Source organism: Melospiza georgiana, chromosome 8 (genome assembly GCF_028018845.1).
Source record: "Melospiza georgiana isolate bMelGeo1 chromosome 8, bMelGeo1.pri, whole genome shotgun sequence".
Classification (NCBI taxonomy): domain Eukaryota; kingdom Metazoa; phylum Chordata; class Aves; order Passeriformes; family Passerellidae; genus Melospiza; species Melospiza georgiana.
The window spans coordinates 2,289,045-2,308,842 of NC_080437.1; positions in this window are offsets into that span (position 1 = coordinate 2,289,045).

Consider the following 19,798-nt stretch of genomic DNA (forward strand, 5'->3'; position numbering starts at 1 on the left):
CATTTTTTTGGCAGTTTTAAAAAAAAGAACTTTTCATGTACTCCCTGACATATTGTGCTCTGCCCATGAGTGCACAAATAAATTTGAACCCCATTTCTGAGACATTAAATCTCTCGAGCATGCTCCATTTACACTTCAGGGAATGCGGCGCTAAAATAAGACACACAAAGTTACAGCAGCAAGACCAAAATCAGAGACCTAGTTAAAAAATATCCAGAGCAAATTTCTTTCAGAGCATTCATTATTCACATAGCAAGTCATGATCTGATGGTGCAAATGTCCATTTGTGGTTTGTGGGTTTTTTAATGCAGAGTACAATACTTAAAATTATTCGTGTACTTCTTTTTTCTAGAATTCTGAAATACGGAAACATTTTCCCCCCAGAATCCCACTAAAATAACACAAACAGTTTTATATGATGTAACAGTAACTGTGAATTGTTGATGCCAAGATTTGAAACTAGTTGTTATTATTATGTATACCCTCCTCTGTCCTCTGTTTTAATCAGTTATCTGTCAGTTAAAGTATTTGATTCTATTTTTAATTAATTATGCTACTTTCAAAAAAAAAAAAAAAAAGACCAAGAACACAGATGATTATTGCAATTATTTTCTGGCTGTTCTGAACTTAAACTTACAGAATGCCTTTGGGAACACAGTCCTTTATTTTCTGGCAAGTGATGCAATTAACATTCACTAGCATGATTAAGTAATTGTTAATGATACAATCAATTGCTTCAGGACTTTTTTCACACAACATTCACATACATGTGCCTCTTTCCACTTCTACACATAATCTAATGACCACTGAAAAATACTGCTGATACTGTAGATACATCATTTCAAAGAGGATGTATAGAGAAACTGACATCTCATGATTGAATCTTATCAGATGTAATTAATCACTCTGTCAAGTACAATGCCTTATTCCTGTGCTAAATTCAGGCTCAACTGGCAATACCATTCATGACCAGACTCCCATGAAACTCTCGATGTGTCACTGAGCCATCCATCAATATATTCCATATATAATGTAAAGACGAATAAGAACATTCATGTTGGAATTCGTGCTTCATACAAAGCAATCCTCTAAAATTGTGGGGGCCTGAGTAAATATATGTATTTTAAACATATGTATGGCAGTAAAAGATCTCTGTATTGTATTGCCCTGATCTTAGTTATTGTAAATGGGCTGCAGCTGTGATGTCCTTGATTGGGCAGTAGCTGTAGCCTATGGAAGTAGCTAGGATAAAAGGGGGTGAGGCATTCAGAGAGGGCTGGAGAAGAGCCTTGGTGGAGAAGACAACAACAATACTGCTGTGAAGATTACAACAGCTGGTGACCCCGATGTGATGAAGAACACGCAGCCATCAGAAAACACAGAGAGAAGGTATGGGACCCCCTGACATGATAGAGATAGGATAGCCAAGAGCTGTGGCAGCCTGAGAGCTGGGACTTTAGAATATAATATGGCCTTTGAATCAAGGTGCTGTAACTGCAGAGAGCTGTGAGGATATGGCCTTTGAGGAAAGGAGCCTGGGAACATCTAGGGATTTGTACGTATTCAAGACAGCCGAGAGCTGTGGCAGCCTGAGAGCTGGGACTGTATGTGTATTGTAATTGTATAATTGTTAAACAAAAAGGGGGGAAATGTGGGGTTCTGACTGAATATATGTATTGTAAATATATGTATGGAAGTAAAAGATTTCTGTATTGTATTGCCCTGATTCTAGTTATGTGATGTCCTTGATTGGGCAGCAGCTGTAGCCTGTGGAGGTAGATAAGATAAAAGGGGGTGAGGCATTCAGAGAGGGCTGGAGAGGAGCCCTGGCAAAGAAGACAACAACAATAACACTGCTGTGAAGATTACAGCATAAAATATCTAAACATATCAGAACAGCAAACTGCAATGATGACTGCAGGCCTTGTAATCCACCGAGTTTTTGTGTTCTATCCCATGGCATCTTAAAACAGGTTCTGTCATGTTCACTGGGGAATTGTCATCATTATCAGCAGCCTAATGGCTCTATAGGGGAAGGTGCCATCAGTGCAGCTCAGGATCCAAAGGCAATCCTAAGACTTCCATAAAACTTGCAGAGGTGAATGTCCAGCTGCAGCTCCCGAGCTATTTGCTGCACGCAGCACCCTGCCAGCCCTCAGAACACCAAGTCTGGCCGTGTCACAGTCATGTGGAGAGTGCCCTTTACAACATCCTCTAACTTCTGATCAGCCCCAAAGTGCTCCAGCACTTGGACTGAGGGATCATCATAAGACCACCAGAGAAAATCAGTCCAGCTAGAGTCACCATCAGCCCCTTAGAGAGGTCACAATATTCTGGCAGAATAGGCAAAATCTCAGAGGTTTATGACAGTAAATATTATTAGTGCTGCCCAGTCAGTTGGTGGCTCTCTTCCTGACATATGAAGCCGTTTAATTTGAAATGGAAAAGTCCCTCCTAGATTACCAGGAATGCATGACAGATATCAGCATCCTGGTACTGCAAAATGAAGAGGCAAATTAGGAAGTTTCCTGACACAGGACAGAGTTAGGCCTGTGCATTTAAAAGATAAAACATGAAAGAAGGGAACAACATGTATTCAACTTACCTAGCCCTTGTACCAGACATGGGAAAAATTTTTCCCAGAAATGGGAAAAATATTGAGACTTGCAATCGGAATTTTTCTAGGAAGCTCATAAGCACAAAACATCCATGCACATTAAACAATTACAATGAGCTCCAGGAAAATCCTCAAGGTGCTCTCAGGGCTTTGCACTCTTTGAAATCCTCAGGAACTTGCTAAAAGAAGGTGGGTGTTTTGTTTTACAGGATTTTGTATGTTGGTTTCTTGATTTATATGGCAGTCAAAATATTTCACAAAACAGCAGATTTCTAAGACAATTTTCTAACTTCAAAGCAAGTTTAAAAGCACTGAACTGCTGCTAAGGAACAGCAAGGTATCAGACCTGGATTTCAAATGCTAAGTTTCCACTGAACTGGAAATACTTAGGAAAAAAAAATCTTATTAAAAAAAAAATTCAGAAAGCTAAAATACTTGGCTAAAGACTGCTGTCAAATAGGTACTTCATCCTCCATCCCTACCAATGGGCTTGTCTTTGTGCAAGATCTGTTTTAATGGATTTCCCCCAGCCTCCACAGTAATATCCATGAAAGACCATCTCCAGGACATGACCAGTATCAAGTAAGAAACCCCCACTCATGCAGCAAAAGGACAGGAGGAAATAAAAATTACTTTCAGTGAAGTCATGCACTGAGCTGATTCTCATTGCGAAATATTTTGACTTTATTTCAAATATGGAGATAAAAAAAATATTTTTTTTTGCAGCCAGGTTTACTTTATAAGAAAAATATCCTTTAATGGAACAAATTTCCTCTGAAAAGATGTTTCAAAAGTAATCTTCTCTCCCAGACTGTAATTTACAAACTATTAGGTTTGTTCACGACAGACAAGAACGCTTGTGGTGATGAATTCTATCAAAGTACATTGGCCAAATAATGTTTTCCAGATGATTTCAGAGGTGAAGGCATGAGGAAAGTTATCATCACTGCAGTAGGAATGAATTTCCAAGCAGTTTTTACTTTCCCACTTTTCTTTGCACGTATAGTTACTCTGCATAAGGCCGAGTGGGAAGGTCCCTCACAATGAGCATTATCACAATCCAAAGGAGTTTTCACTCAGTGCAGGACTGAGCAGCTGAGGGTCACTACACAGAAACACACAGGGCTGTATTTCCACTGCACAGCACTGCCTTTGCCCAGAAAAATGTGTCATTTAGATCACTGAGCAATAACTATTCCTAAATTATTGGTTTAAGCTCATTAAAAAAAAAAACAAAAAACAAAACCCTTTAATTTTTTCCCCCATACAACAGTTTGGTGTTGGTAAATTCCTTCCTGGAAAATCTAAGATGTCAAACTTAGATGAAAGGCTTGAGAGACCAGGGCAGAGCCACAAGGGCCAGGACCCTGTGGCCTGTGGCACTCAGCCCTTGATGGAGACTCACAAGAGCCACAAATGTCACTGCTCTCTAAACACAGTGATTATTACTGCATCACAGCTTTGTGAATTCTGCAGTTGCAGGAAGAACAAACAGCAAGTTCCACGAAAAAAAAAAAAAAGCTACAACTATCTCAGGAAAGAAAATAAAACAAACCAGTGGAAATGCCTTCACATTTTGACATAATTACTTTTAAAGTAACTATTGTACTTTGTCTTTTTGACTTTCAGAAGCAGAAACAGGAATTACTTCGGGTCTAATTGCTACTCAGAATACTCTTGTTGCAGACATCTTTTTGTGAAAATCTTTTCTTCAAGATTTTCCTTCTGAGAAGCTGCAGCTTCAGCAACAAAATGTAAACAATTATTATCTGCTGCTGTAGAATGCAACAAGTCCACCTGTGATTGGCCCATCTTAGATATTTACAATTAATGGCCAATCAAGGACTGAGCTATCTCGGACAGAGTCTGAGAGAGACTGCTTTTGTTATCATTCTTTTCTTTTCTATTCTTAGCTTAGCTAGCTTCTGAGGAAACATTTTCCTTTCTTTTTCTTTTTAGTATATTTATAATGCAATATATATATATATCATAGAATAATAAATCAAGCCTTCTGAACATAGAGTCAACATTCTCATCTCTTGCCTCATCCAAAAACCCCTGTGAACACAGTCACATACTCTTTTATCAGATTTCATATTATCATGTCTTTTAAAGCTTTGCAAGTATGACACAGCTGTGCTATCTTACATTAAAAGGGATGAGTGACTCTATCTGTCCCTAAACATCACCTGCATTTGTTAAAGCCCTTCCTTTGCTCTTTTCAATTTAGTAACTACCATCACTGCAGGAGGCAGCCACTTTTCTTCCTTCCCACTTTGAAAATAAATCCTGCATTTTTAAGAGCATATTTAACTCCTATTTTCTTACTAATTAGCAGATTTATGATGCTGACAACCACAACACAGACACAGGACCTATGCTTTGCAGCTCCCAGCAACTGTTCTAGCAGAAAAAAGCAAGTCACCTCTTGGCTCCTGGAGCGTACACACTGGAGTATCTGGATAGCTCTACAATTTGTATTTTCATGTAGATATAAAGGAATAATCTCAAGTGACTGCTCAATCTGCTTTAAAATGGCAAGTAGGAGCAATTAACTGAAAGATACAAATCTTCCACTACTGAAAAAATGAGTAATGTATCTTCTAACTAATGGACTGCGAATGATACAGAGACCTCAGGTTTATAGAAGTGTTCTTCTCCCCAGCCCTTAGTGCTTTCCAGATAAATATCTAATTATTTTAAAGTATAATTTCAATACATGAATAATCTCAGCAGAATACTGAAAGTAGATATTGATGTATTCCTACAAAGATTTCTTCACTGGGTGTGGAGCCCATTTACACTTGTTATGCTTTTTGTGTATTTTAAAATGTTGGGTTTTTTTAATCTGCTATCAAAGAATAAATAGATTATTAGATAACAGATTAAATTAGTAATTATAATATAATAATAGATTAAATTTGATATGTTTTTAATATACAATTTAAAATTAATTAGAAATCAGTCTGGAATTGATGTAAGGTCAGTAGAACTTATGGGAACCTGGCTTAGATACAACAAATTCATAATAAATCTCATCTGAAAGCCTAAGAAAATACTTTCAGATTGAGCAGCACTTTAACTATTTTATTAAATATGAGATATTGCTTAGAAAAACAATTTTTACTTAGTAATATTACTAAGAAAAACTCCTAGCAATTGAAGATGTAAGAGCATTAAAAAATCCTAAAATTAAAGATTAGTTAGCAACTTCTGTAATTTCCATCACCCTAGCATCTACTTCTTACACACCCCTGCATAAGAAAGGTTCATTTGTTTTGTAAATTAAAAAAAAGGATAACCTAAAAGAAGTCTGTTGACATACTGAATCCATTGTGTCAAAAAGGTTACAGCAACCTTTTTGGTTAAAAGTGAAAAATCAATTCTCTCTGTTCTAAGTGGTCTCTCCAAGGCAGCCCACTTGGATTGTTAAGAGCGTGTTTTGGTTAATAATGAGCCCAGCAACAGAAGCCTGGGTAGAACGTTCTCAGGAAAATGTCTAACAGTAAGAGCATTCCAAGCAAAAGGAAACTTTCTATTGCTACATGAAAATAAAATATCTATATACTTAGAGATAAGAAGTACAAAAAAAAAAAAAAAAAATGGTGCCTCAAGAATGCTTAAAGAAAGGAGAGATCTCTTTGTTTGTCCCTTTGGCCCCACAGACTGTGCCAGGCTCCTGTTATAAGCAGAAAGTACTGCCACATTTCAGCTGAAATTAACCTGTGCTTTTCTCTAACAATTTTACAATGACACGTCAGAAAAAAACTCAGCAAAAAGGCAAAGAAAATTGGGCAGTCCAGTTTTAGTCTAATCTGACCGACAACCAAAAGTGATACATTTTTATATACCATACACTGTATGCCCTTTGATACTGGAACTGAGCCCCATCTCTCCAGACTGATTGTTAAGACCTTCCACAGGATCCAAGAGGAAGCACCTCTGAAATAATTGTATTAATGAAGATGCTGCTGATCTGAATATAATGAAAAAGGTAAAATAAAACACAGCAGAAAGTGGTTCTAAAAGAAGGACTCAATACTTTAGAAATTACACTAACACTGGAATTAAAAACTGGTAGCAACATGAAGCTTAGTTGCTGGGCAAAATCAGGATTTAGAGCTGATAGGTACATAATTGAACCCAATACACTGTGATACAAGAAAGACTTAGCAATAAAGATGGCTGTTCAGTCCCTGAACAGTTTTCCAAGAGGTTTATCACCCTAAACACATGGCTCACGGCTAGAACTGTGCATGTATTTCCTTTCCCTAGACAAGGATTTGGTTTTTGAAGCAAAAGGCAGCACTTCAGTCCACAGTGTTAGTAAAGAGCATGAGTACAAAATTGTTTGCACACACACACAAGATCACAGCCAGTATGGACAGATTTGGGAAGAAGTATTTTGCTACACAAAGTGCTTGGTTAATGAGCACATTTGAAAGAAGTAATAGCTTAGCAATTCATGCTTTGCCTTCTTGAAAGAGAGTGTCCAGCTATCCAAGAACACTGTCGAGAGAACTATCATTTTGTAAAGCTGACATTACACTGACCCACTTTCAAAAGCAGTTACAACCATTTATCAGCTCAGGAAACTTAAATGTCTGTAAGTGTTTTACTTGCACAGTGACGTGAGCCTAAAATCTAGCCTATTTTGCTTTTGCAAGGAAACATGATCAGCATCAGAAGAAAACTGGAATATTTTACCAGTTATAACTTCTATGAAGTCTGACTGCTTGACTCGGCATTACAGCTACTACAGTCTTTCCAAACTAATTAGAGATAAACTAATTATGACATTCACAAGAAATGCACTTTGTGAATGTATGAGTTTTAATAAATTAACCATGTCATTTTTCAGTGCTTTCTTTCTCTATTTCATGTGACATACATCACATCAATTACTGAGTTTTCAACTACATCTGCCACAGGTCAAAATAAAGCAAAAAATATTACTGCATTTTGCATAATAAGATGCCTTATTTTATAATAAAAATATTTCTATTGCATACCAAGCTAAAGTCAAGGTCAACAAATGCCTTCTGAAACTCATTTAAGTGTAGTTATGTGAACAGAACATCCAGATTTGACTTCCACACAACTCTTACAGCAGTCAAACCTCCTGAAGGGCCAACAAAATTAGGCAAGAGGGAATGCCTGCTTTTCTAAACTAATACTAGGAATGTTGGTGGTTACAACCTAAAGTTGACTGAAGTAAATGGGAAGCTTTCTACTGATTTCTTTATTCTCATCCAAGCTAATCGTCACATCTGTGTTACACATAGATAGCTCAGTAAAAAAAACGGAGAAGATAAACCAAACAAGTGATTCAGAAGGCAACAGAGATGGGACTAACTGAACAGCTCCAAAACCCAAGGAAAAGCTCCTTCCAGAAAAAAAAATGTCATCTACATCTGTACAGCAGTAGAGAATCTTGGCAACAAATGCTGCAAGATGGGGGCTATTCCATTTCACGCCCAGTCGAAAGGAGGAGCACACATACAAAAGGTCTCCAAAGCCCTCTGCCTTACTTCCCACAATTCTTTCCATGGAACCTCCCAAATCTCATAGCATGACGCGGCATGAGGAAATTTATTTATTTATTTACTACCCTAAGTTGAATTTTGTGTCGATAAAGACAGAGTATTCACGTTATCTAGAATCATGTTCAATTCTGACTCGAATTTAGTTTAGGTTATTGAGTTGTTTGAGTAGGGAGGTTTTTCATTTGACTGGCCTTTTGGTTGGCTGGTTGTTTTTTGTGGGGACAAAGCAGTGTGAGGGAAGTTGCCTTATTACTTCACGTTACAGATCCAACAAAGTGAGGGCATGAGCTTGAAGGTCCTCCAAAAGGATGACAGAATATGCAGAAGATGGTTCTGAAGATTTGAAACTGGTGAGATTGTATACAACACGACACTCTATCATTAGCTTACTAATCTTGCAAGGGCAAAAAAAGTCAACTTTGTGCTGGCAGGGAAGAGAGTGGGTAGAATCAAGGCAGGCAAACCATTTGCTCTTCTGTTGGAGAAGAAGCTCAGAAGCAGAGTTCTCCATTTCAGATGGGCAGGAGAAAGGCACTGAAATCACATCATTCACATCTTCCATATACTCACACTGGGCAGAAATAAGCAACAAAGACACTGTGGAGAAACTTTCTAGTCTGAAGTAATTAGGCACTGATAGAGACATCATTAGCATGAACGCGTGGACAGGAAGGAAATTTGTACTTCTTAAAACAGCATGCAGGCACCATGAAATGAATTCAGCACTCCAAAGGAACATTGCTCCAGCCCCCTGGTAAACAAACACAGATCACTGCTGAGACACAACATTTAGCTCTCTCTCTGAGCAGCGTTACCTTGGGTGGTTAATTGGATAGTGCCATGGTGTAATTGCACACAACTGTTCAGTGTAAAATCCTCAGTTACTGGAATAAAAAAGTTGAGAAAAATAGAGAAAAACTCCAATAATTGTTTTAAAGTAAGTTGACAAGATGTTTTTGTTTTCACTGAGCAGACTTCTGCCTTTCATGTCTGCTATGAACTTATGCTACCAGCATGTCAGCTCCGTGAAAAAAGACAACCTTAGCAATTTGAGGAGGCAGTGTCAGATTCTAATTGCTGATGTTTCAAATTATCTTTGTCGAGACTCAGTCACTGTCTCCTATATCTATTTTTATAACCCACACCTGCCTACCTCGTTTCAAATTTTAAATCTGTCTAGTAGTGTTACATGGTTTTGAGGGATGGTTCCAATGCACCAAGACCTCACATGAAGAAAATCTTCCTACAACTCTAAACCTCATTGGCACCCTTCTGTATTTCTTCTGGACTTCTAATAAGTGGTACAATCTCCTTAACCTCTTCCAATTAAGGAAATGGTTTACAACACTCAGCCATCACTCCTGATATTAATAAATGAAGTTTTGCAAAGACACAGTACATTCAAAATACTGTGCACCTGTAAAGGCAAGACATGGGCATATGCACTGGCAAGAGAATACTTATCAAGAAACAAATAAAAGCAGATTAACTTTATGGATTATCAGGTCATTTCAAGAATGAGTGAGTTCAGACCTGCATTCCCTCTAAAATCTGGCCTATATTTTTTGCCTTATTTGTTGGGAATTTCCATTCCTGTTAGAATGAGCCCGGGCAACTACAAATGAATTGACACTCAGTGACCCTTGCAAATGTGATTGATATTACTACATAACAAAAAGGCAGTAAAGAACGTGCAGTTCCCCATCTGTATTACAGTCATCATTTACATTGGTTTACATTTGCTGGAATTTAAGCACAAAGATAGACTTGATGATTTCTGGTAGAGCAATTTCCTCCCCCCCAAAAAACATTGCTACACCATCTGATTTTATAGAGGAAGAGTTGGCAGCAACTTCTGCAGTTAAAGCATAGAGTTACAAATATGAATGCTGTTACACTTAATTAGATAGTCTATATACAGTTTTTCTTCATCAAGTAATTTATACACAGATTAGGGCTGGTTTATCATGCTATTACATAATTTAGATATGCAAAAGTATATTCAATCTGAAAGAAGACAGCTTGCAGTTCAAAGAAAAATATTAATCTGATTAACTTCTAGTTATTTCGGTAAACAAAAATGCAGCTAAACAAATAATCATGCCAGGATTATTAGCCAGCAGGATCACTGAGCTCCCCAGGGAAGGGGATTCCCCTTCAGATGCCCCCATTCCCCCACACCGACCCTTGCAGCATGGCTCCCACCTCCTCCTCACTGCCCAGACCCACCTTTTCCCTGCCGCAACCTTCCCTGCCCCTTGGGACTCCTGCCAAAAGCACCAAAACTCATTTAAGTGAGTTTCAGTGCTCTTAGCAGAAAATCTGCAGAGCTAACCACAGCTTCATACCAATTGCAGTAGAATCGACCCCACTTGCTAACTTCGAAAGCTGACTGTGAAAAATGCATGTATTTTATGATTGGCTTTTCGCAAATATTAAAATTAATATAATATGTGTTGTGTTAGAAAGTAATGCTGTATTAATTTTCTTAAGTACTGTGTTAAATATAGTTTTAAATTGTTAAAATAGAAACTATGCTATGTAAGATGCTTTGTTTAACAGAAAGGGCTTGTAGCGAGATAGCAGCCACAGGACACCTGAATCTTTCAGAGGAAGGCAATTTATTGCCTTCTTATCAGAAGAAACAAACTTCTTCCCACCTTGGAGGCACTGTTAGGATTAGAAGGAAGAAGCTGACACTGACCAGATGGAATCCTGTGTTTGAATGGAATTTATGCATCATGTATGAAGTGTATGAATATGCATCAGGCTATTGCTTTTAAGGGTTAATCTTTGTTAACGGGGGTCCTTTTTCAGGCTCGTGATGCCCAGAAAAAGGTACCTCGACGTCCGTAACTCTTTGCTTTTATTGTCTCATATTGTCCTAATTCAATTTGTCCAAATTGTTATTATTCTGTGTTACTATTTTAATAACCATTTTATTACTATTAAACTTTTAAAATTTTAAAGACAAGTGATTGGCGTTCTTCACACTGACCCTTTCTAATCTCATCCTAATCATAAAGAAGCTATGAACCAGCATTAGCCTTTTAAGCTAGAGAAAGAGGGCTCTCCCCCGCCTTAATGGTAAGCCTCAACTAAATCCTAGCCCCTGAGTTTTCATCATGCTGACTTCATGACTCACCTTGTCTTTAATGATCCAACGCAAACTTCTATCATTCGTATCAATAAACCTGCCATCTAACTGTGGGATGCAAAGCTGTGTTTCTTGTCAGGTACAAACAGGCGACGTGTGTACTTGTGAATGCAAAATGTGTGGACCCTGACAATGGGAGAGCTGTGAATTCTAATAATAACTGAGGAAATTAAAGCATGGGAAAAGGCCTTCGAACCTATCTTTTGTTTGCAGTTAACCCTGGTTGATTTAGGAGCATTGGAATTAAGGTGTTAAAGATGTTGCTTTTTGCTTGCGTTTAATCCATAAAAAGCTCTGCAATAATAACCTTTTGAAGGATAATTTTAGAATATTACTTGTATCCTTGAAGCTATAGCTTTGGAATATATATAAAGGAAATATGCTTATCTCATGCCCTATTGAAGCAGAGAAAAACAGCTTGAGATACGAAGATGAACATCACCTCAAGGATTTATAGTTTCGACCAAAAACTGGACATCACTGTTATGAGATTTATAGTCTCTGCAATTAAAAGGTGGACACACATCTGGGGAGCTGGACCCCACCAGATGGGATTTGTCTTTCTTCTTTCAGAAAGTGGACCATCACCATCTGGGGATACTCCTTTGAGATACATCCTGAGAAATTAAAATCACAATAGTGTATAGAATTGTGATGTAATAATTTGGAATAAAAATTACTGATGAGTAAAAATTTGGAAATAGAAACTGCTGAAAAAAACCTGATGAGTACCCCTATAAATACCTGTAACCATCAATTATTGGTGTGCAGTTGGAGGGAAAACTTCCCCCACTGTACCCAGAACTGTATTGCTCATACTTTACCATATTAAATAATAAATTGATTGGTGCTTGAATATTGGCCTAGCCAAGCTTCTTATTTATAACACTATACATCCAGAAAACTTCTCTTAACATACATACAATGTAATATAGAGCATTAATTATAAGGGGTATCAAAAGTGGCCCCATGGGGCCCAAATACTCATAAAGCATTTGATGAACAACAAAAGAGAGAGGAAACTCCAACAGAATGACTAGAAAAATTGAGGAAAAATATGAAGTAATATTCAGATATCAACCCGGAAAAAGTAGCCAGACAGATCTTACTAAAAACATATTTTGTCACCCATGCATGGCTAGATGTACTGAGAAAATTAGAGAAATTAGACAATTGGCAAGAAACGGGATTGGAGGATCTCTTAAGAGAAGCACAGAAAGTATACATCAGGAGAGATGAAGAGAAAGCAAAGGAAAAGGACAGAGTAATGTTAAAGGCCACTAGAAAAGGACAAATTTGTTTTTATTGTAAAGAAAATGGACACTTCAAGAGAAATTTCCCCCAAAGGGAAGGGGACCTGAAGGTTTTTAAGAATGAGCAAAGAGGGGTGGTAGAGGACTAGAGATGTCAAGGGCTCCACCTCCTGGGGCCAGAATTTGATCAGAAACCCTTAACAAAATAAGTCCTGGAGACAAGAATTAAAATTTTTGGTGAGCGCAGGAGTTAAGAACAAACAACTTGTGCTTATAGAATTGAAAGGGGGCATGGAAAGAGTCAAAATATGTACAGGTAGTGGGTGCAAAAGGGGAAGGGTTTAAAAGCATTAATTTATAATATTAACCCTAGAGATAATGTACTGATCAAATAATGGAAGGACCAGCTTCCAACCCCTCAGTGGGGCGGTCCCTTCCAGGTACTGCCAACCATTGAACTTCAAGCAGAGATGGAGAGATAACCAAAGAAGCACCAAGAAGTCTGAAGAAGAAAAAGGTAGAATCAATCTCCCACCAGGCAGCTGGAGTATTGTTTTAAGTAAAACTTTGGGAGTTTGAACTGTACCTGTTATTGATGTAATTGTCCTTCTTTAATAGATGGAGATTGCAAGCATCTGTTGAGGGGAGGTGCACCAAGGTGCACAGAGAACCTTAAGAGGTGCTTAGGAAGACAAGAAATAGAGGGCAAGACCAGGTTGGTCCCTGTGTTCACCACCGAGAAGATTCCACAGCCCTGCTGCAGGCAGCAATCCCCATGGGCATGGTAAGGTGGGGGCAAAAAGGGCATCACCAGACCTTTATCATTCCTCAGCTGTCTTTTCTCTCCAACACACAATACAGGCACAATTAACAAGGACTAGAGGGCAAAACAAAATTGGCCTCCCTGCTCACCACTAAGATACACATACTATGGATAACAACCCCATAGGCATGGTAGATGGAAGTAAAAAGCCATACTGGACCTCTGTGATTCCTTTCTTTGTCTGTCCAACCAATTCATCAATAAGTGGACCTAAGGACAACTTGAGATGTTTTTTCTGTTGCCTCTGTCCCCACCCATATCAAAAGATGCTAGCATGATCCTTTGGAAATTTTTTATTTTGAGAAGAGTTATTTTATTATTAACAGAATTATGAAAATAAGAGTTAATTGTTTGAGCCAAATGACTTATAAAAAGAAAAAGAGGGGGTTGTTATAGATGAGTAATGAGTGGTTGGCTCTCACAATTAAGGGGTGAACATTATGTATATGCTAAGAGAAGTTTTGTAGATGTATATTTATGTTACTGCAACGTCCTCCTGCTGCACTGTTATTGTGGGATGGCCTTGGTGGTCGAGGCATTTGGGAGGGTTGGCTTGTTATTATAGCAACACCTGATCTCCAAGCAAGGTGTACGAAAGTGATCTCCACCACTGGACAGCAAGGAAGGAGTCAACTGACAGGACTCTGGAGGGGCTAGAGATATAAAAGGGGGAGCATCCATTTTGAAGATGAGCCACATGGTAGTCACAGGGGGCTCCCAGCGCTGTAATTTTTCCCTATTTAGTCCTTTGTTGTAGTTTTTGTTAAAGTTTAATAAAATCTTAAAAAGTGAGCAGTCATTTTTCACACCTCTACTGATGCCATTTTAATGATTAAAACATGTCCTCTCTTGCCTTCCCTAACAGACTTATTTCTTTTAGAGTTGCAGGAAATTCCCATTCTAACAGCAGCAGACAGACAGCCTGACACCTGAGCCCAGCCAGTGCTTCAAGATTCACAGATTCTCCAGAACCATGAAGAGGTGGCACCCAATGCTCACAACTCTGCTGATACTCTTTCAAATCAACAAAAGGAAGTGCTCCACAATAAAAAGAATTGTCACTAGAAAAATTAAAACACAGTCTCATCATAAACTTTCTTCCTAAGTTTTCTTGAATAAGTATCAAGGAAAGTTACAGCACACAAATCTCTCTGCTCCTGGAGGCTTCTGATCTACTTACCACTGATGTTTGCCCCTGACACAGAAAGGGAATCTATTCCAAGCAAGAAAGTAATTGAAAAAGATCCCAACGTGACACAGTCTCTGATTTCCCAGGGAGAAAATAAAGCATGTTTGTTTGAACAGGAGGCACAAAATCCAGCAGGCAGAAAAGTTAACAGATGAAGGGATCTGTTTTTTTAAAAACTCTTTTTTTGTATCCCATATGTAGTTTTCCTACCATGTAAATTAAAAGGGACAACAAAGCAAAAAGAGAAAGAATAAAAAAATACCATCAACCTAATATCCTCCAGGGCAAAGGAGTACATCATCCCTACCCTCAAATATCTGACTGAAGCTTTTTATTTTAGTATTCAAAGGAGCAAGGAATGATGAGAATAACACCAGGAAAAGGGGTTGAAACTAGTTAGTGCTGTGTGTATGCAACAGTTTTACCTGTGTTAATAATTACTGGGATATAGTTCTGTATGCAGCATTGATTTCCTCTGTTTTTCCTGCAGCAAATGGATGTGGACTAATAATGATTCTTTGATTAGACTCTGAAGGTTTCTATTACACAAGCAATAAATTATTTTATAGTAATAAGGTGTGTTTAATTTTTGTCAACAAGACTTGGGGCATAACAATGCAATCTGGACACAGCACTAGAGTTAAATGGAATCAAACATTCCACTTGAGATTTTTACCTCATTCCTTGCACACAGCAGGGCCAAGGCACAAGAACATTCAAAAGACTAAGCCTTCACACTTGTCTAAATTACCTGGTCAGCTTTCCAATACCAGAGTAAGGACTTCTGGATGGAGTCAAAATACAGCTTTTACTCCTTTTATGATACCTTGGTCTCTAACCAGCATGAAGAAGCTGGTTTTAACAAACTTGATATATTCCAGGAGTATATTACATGTGTTTGAGGGTATTTTTCTATCAGTTTTTTGGTTTTGTTTCTCATGAAGCGGTTTATCTCTTAAGAAATTTTAATTATGTAACTAAATTGCATCATCTTTGAAAATAGATTTCTCACTCTTAAGACTTTTCCCTCTAAGGCATATATTACCAGCAATAACAGACTAAAAATATTCAAGAAAGTTTTTGAGTGAACTTCCTTGCCCTAGTTATTTGAAATGGGTAAATCCCATGCCAGCAACCTCAATACACATTTGGCAATATGCCTATACTCTATATCATTGTGAACAGAACCTCTCCCAGCGTTGCTGCCATATAGAATTAAATAGGAGATTTTTCAGAAGCCAAGCAAAAATATTTGTCTGGTCTGTGAAAATGGAGGGGAGTAAATCAAAGAGCAGCAATTCACCCCTGTCTAGCAAATGCTAGATGAGTCTCATGGTTAAATATCACTTTGTTATCTTCCATCTTTAGAAGCGCATAAAAGCTGAACATTGACAAGAGGGTGTGTAACAAACTGAGTAGATAACATAAGGCATGGCTTATTACATTAATACTACTATTATAAAGGGACCTGATTTTAAGCACGTTCTGAGTAAGTCCTGCCTTAAATTCCCCTCTTAACAAAGAGCACCTCTTCCCCTACTGATCATACTTAATGAAACAGTAGTGAAAATCAGGAAGATCACAAGAAAAAACTGGGAGTTCACCTAGTAATTACATCTCCTGGGACTCCTTTATGTTTTACCATAGGAAACTACAGGTCATCACCGTCCCCTTTATTTGCCTTTTACTTATTTGAGCAAATATTTCTGCCTAACAACTTGTAAACATAGTGATTCCCATAGTTACAGTTTTCTGTAAATGTAATGGCTAAAAATCAATAGTCACTGTAATTCTTTTGAAGTTCATTATGAATTTCAATGCAACCAGAACTAGTTAAGATCCCCTGGCTGCAATGACTCAACCACATGAATAAATCTACACAAATGAATGACTATTTTGGGGTCAATGCAATTTTTCACCAGTGTGAAAAAAGTTTCAAAGCTCTTTTTATAAACCAAATATTAGGAACAAGGCAAAAATCCTCCTGGGAGAATTAACACTTTTGTATATTCACTGCTGTAGTTTTGCTCTGACCCATTTTCTGGGGACAACTGTTTAGTCTGTCATAGGTTTCTGTAATATCCCCTATCTGACTGCATGCTCAAGAATGCCTCCTATCCATCACTGTGGGAGGCAGCCATAGTGAGGACAGGGCAGGAATGCCATGGGAAGATGCTGTGGTTTGAGACAGCGCGAGAAGCTGGCACAACTTCCCATGACTCCTTGTTTGGCAATGTTATAAATAAGAAGTTTGACTAGGCCAATATTCAAGCAGCAATCAATTTGTTATTTAATATGGTAAAGTATGAGCAATACAGCGCTGGGTACAGTGGGGGAAGTTTTCTCTCCAACTGCACACCGATAATTGATGGTTACAGGTATTTATAGGGGTACTCATCAGCTTTTTCAGCAGTTTCTATTTCACTTTTTTTTCATCACAAATTTTTATTCCAAATTATTACATCACAATTCTATACACTATTGTGATTTTAATTTCTCAGGATGTATCTCAAAGGAGTATCCCCAGATGGTGACGGTCCAGTTTCCAAAAGAAGAAAGAGGAATCCCATCTGGTGGGGTCCAGCTCCCCAGATGTGTGTCCACCTTTTAATTGCAGAGACTATAAATCTCATAACAGTGATGTCCAGCTTTCCTTTGGTAGAAACCATAAACCCTTGATGTGATGTTCATCTTCCTTTCTCAAGCTGTTTTTCTCTGCTTCAATAAGGTGTGAGATAAGCAAATTTCCTTTCTATATATTCCAAAGCTATAGCTTCAAGGATACAAGTAATATTCTAAAATTATACTTCAAAATGTTATTATTGCAGAGCTTTTTATGGATTAAATGCAAGCAAAAAGCAACATCTTTAACACCTTATTTCCAATGCTCCTAAATCAACCAGTGTTAATTGCAAACAAAAGATAGGTTCAAAGGCCTTTTCCCATGCTTTGTTTTCCTCAGTTATTATTAGAATTCACAGCTCTCCCATTGTCAGGGTCCACACATTTTGCATTCACAAGTACACACGTCACCTGTTGGTACTTGACACGAAACACAGCTTTGCATCTCACAGCTCATGCTGGTCTTAGATCTAAAATCTCTGCCTAAAACGCAGTGCAGAATCTTTCAGGAAAGCAAGCCTCCAGCATATACAAATAAAATGGCTTGTGGTTCTGCTGCCTTTGACAGATCTGCTGAGCAGCAGCAAAAAGCATTTGGCAGCACTAATCAGGCCGTGTCTGGAGCCCAGGAGCCGGCAGGGAAACTGAAGGATTGTGTCAGTGTCTTCAGAAACCACCAGGTAGTTTTGCTCAATGACTCTGGCGCACGTCATCATCGTCTTCCTGGCAACGTTGTTCTCTTGCAGAAGTCTGCCGATTAGATAAAGATTTTGTGGGAAAGCTGAAACAGCAAAGCCCATTTCTTTGGAACGCTAAAGGCTGCTAAAAATCAATGGATGCCCAACATGTAGGCTGTTGTCTCCCAAAGCTTTGCATATCCTATGTCTGGCTGAAAACTCAGTAATACAATTACTTTATTGGCAGATGTCAATGAACACTTCTTATGCTCTATAATTTTAATTTAAGTGCCTTCTCAAACTCAGGTGTTTAACGCTACTATATTTTATTTCAAATATTTTATTACATATTTTTCTTTTACAGTTCACTAGGGCAAATTGGGAAACACCAGACATCCCTTCTACCACAAATGACATTTTACCCTCCTTGCTTCCCTTTATTATCATTTCAGTTTAGACACAGCACATCATCTCAAAGTGCTCATATGGCCAGCCCAAAATTCTGTTGGGTTTCTCACATATCATAGTTTTGTAAGGATCCACAAAACAGATCTTTCACAGGGAAGAGGGGAAACATTCAAGTTACAACAGGAGATAACGTTCAGTCTTTTCCCCTGGTAGACAATTAAAATTTCTAAGATTCTAGTTTGCAAGGCAGCATCGGTTTAACAGAGTCAGGATGAAAGCTCTCCTTTGCAAGGTTTTCCATAATTCTCCATTTCATGACTGTTGGTTTCCCCTTGGAGGCTAAGTCCCACACAGTACACAGCAAGCCACGCAGACCTCCAGCCTGGGTTATGTCGCCCTGTCACACACCACTCAACTCCAAGCAAAGGAGAAAAGAATAAACAGACCAACTGTCACGTAGGGTTGTTTTTCTCCCCCCTCCAGCACGGCAGCACTGATGGAGTTGCCCTAAGTAGGCTAGCATGGCGTGAAGCCAGTTTACGTAACCTAATGGAAATTACATGCCAGGAGATGTGGGAGCATTCCTTGAGGGCCCTGTAAAAAGGCACTTCCTTATGTGGGGAGGCACTGTGCTACGGTGATCCCTTCTCACTGCTCTGAAGTTGTATATAATCAATATACAACAGTGTAACAAGGACTGAAAGAGTGGCTGCAAATGTCTTACTGGTGCCATATACACCATTATACACGTGCCACTGCAGACCCAGGCTTTTAGATTGCCTCAGAATGTGGTTGTGAAGTTATTTTTCTAAATCAGTAAAGAACATAATCTACAAAGAACCTTACAATTAAAGATGTAAATCATTATGTTTCTGAAATAAGAATAAAAGCCTTTTAAGGCTGAGAGAAGAAAGAAAAAAAAATTACAAGAGACAATTCCAAGGTCAAGGTTTCTGTTTCCAAAAACAAATATTTAAAATCTATGGCCCTATTGTCTTCAACCACACTTAAACTCTAAACTACTTATCAGTTTTCAGATAGCAACCCCGAATTATAATTTTCAAAACATCTGGTCAACCCACTGCAAGAGATCATTATCTTTTACTACAAGAAGCAATTTAATACTACCCCATTACAGTGTCCAAATGTCCTCTGAGTTTTACCACAAGACAGGTGGATCACCTCTCAATGTACTTCCCCTCCCTCAATATGGTCTTACTGCAGAAGACCTACTGCAGTAGATGCTTCAATAATATTGCTCCAGAAATTGCCAATAAACCCATAAACGTTGCTTAAATCTCAGTTTTACACTGACTCCTGCTATGGTTTGCTGTGTATTTATAGCTCCCGATGATGGTATTAATGCAATGAGGCTCACTCTTACTGTCATGACAATGAAAAAAAAAAACATTCTTGCACATGATTGAAGGAAAAATGGGACAGAAAGAAAGAACTTGAGACAAAACTGATGACAACCTTGCAGCACAATATATACACACTGTCACT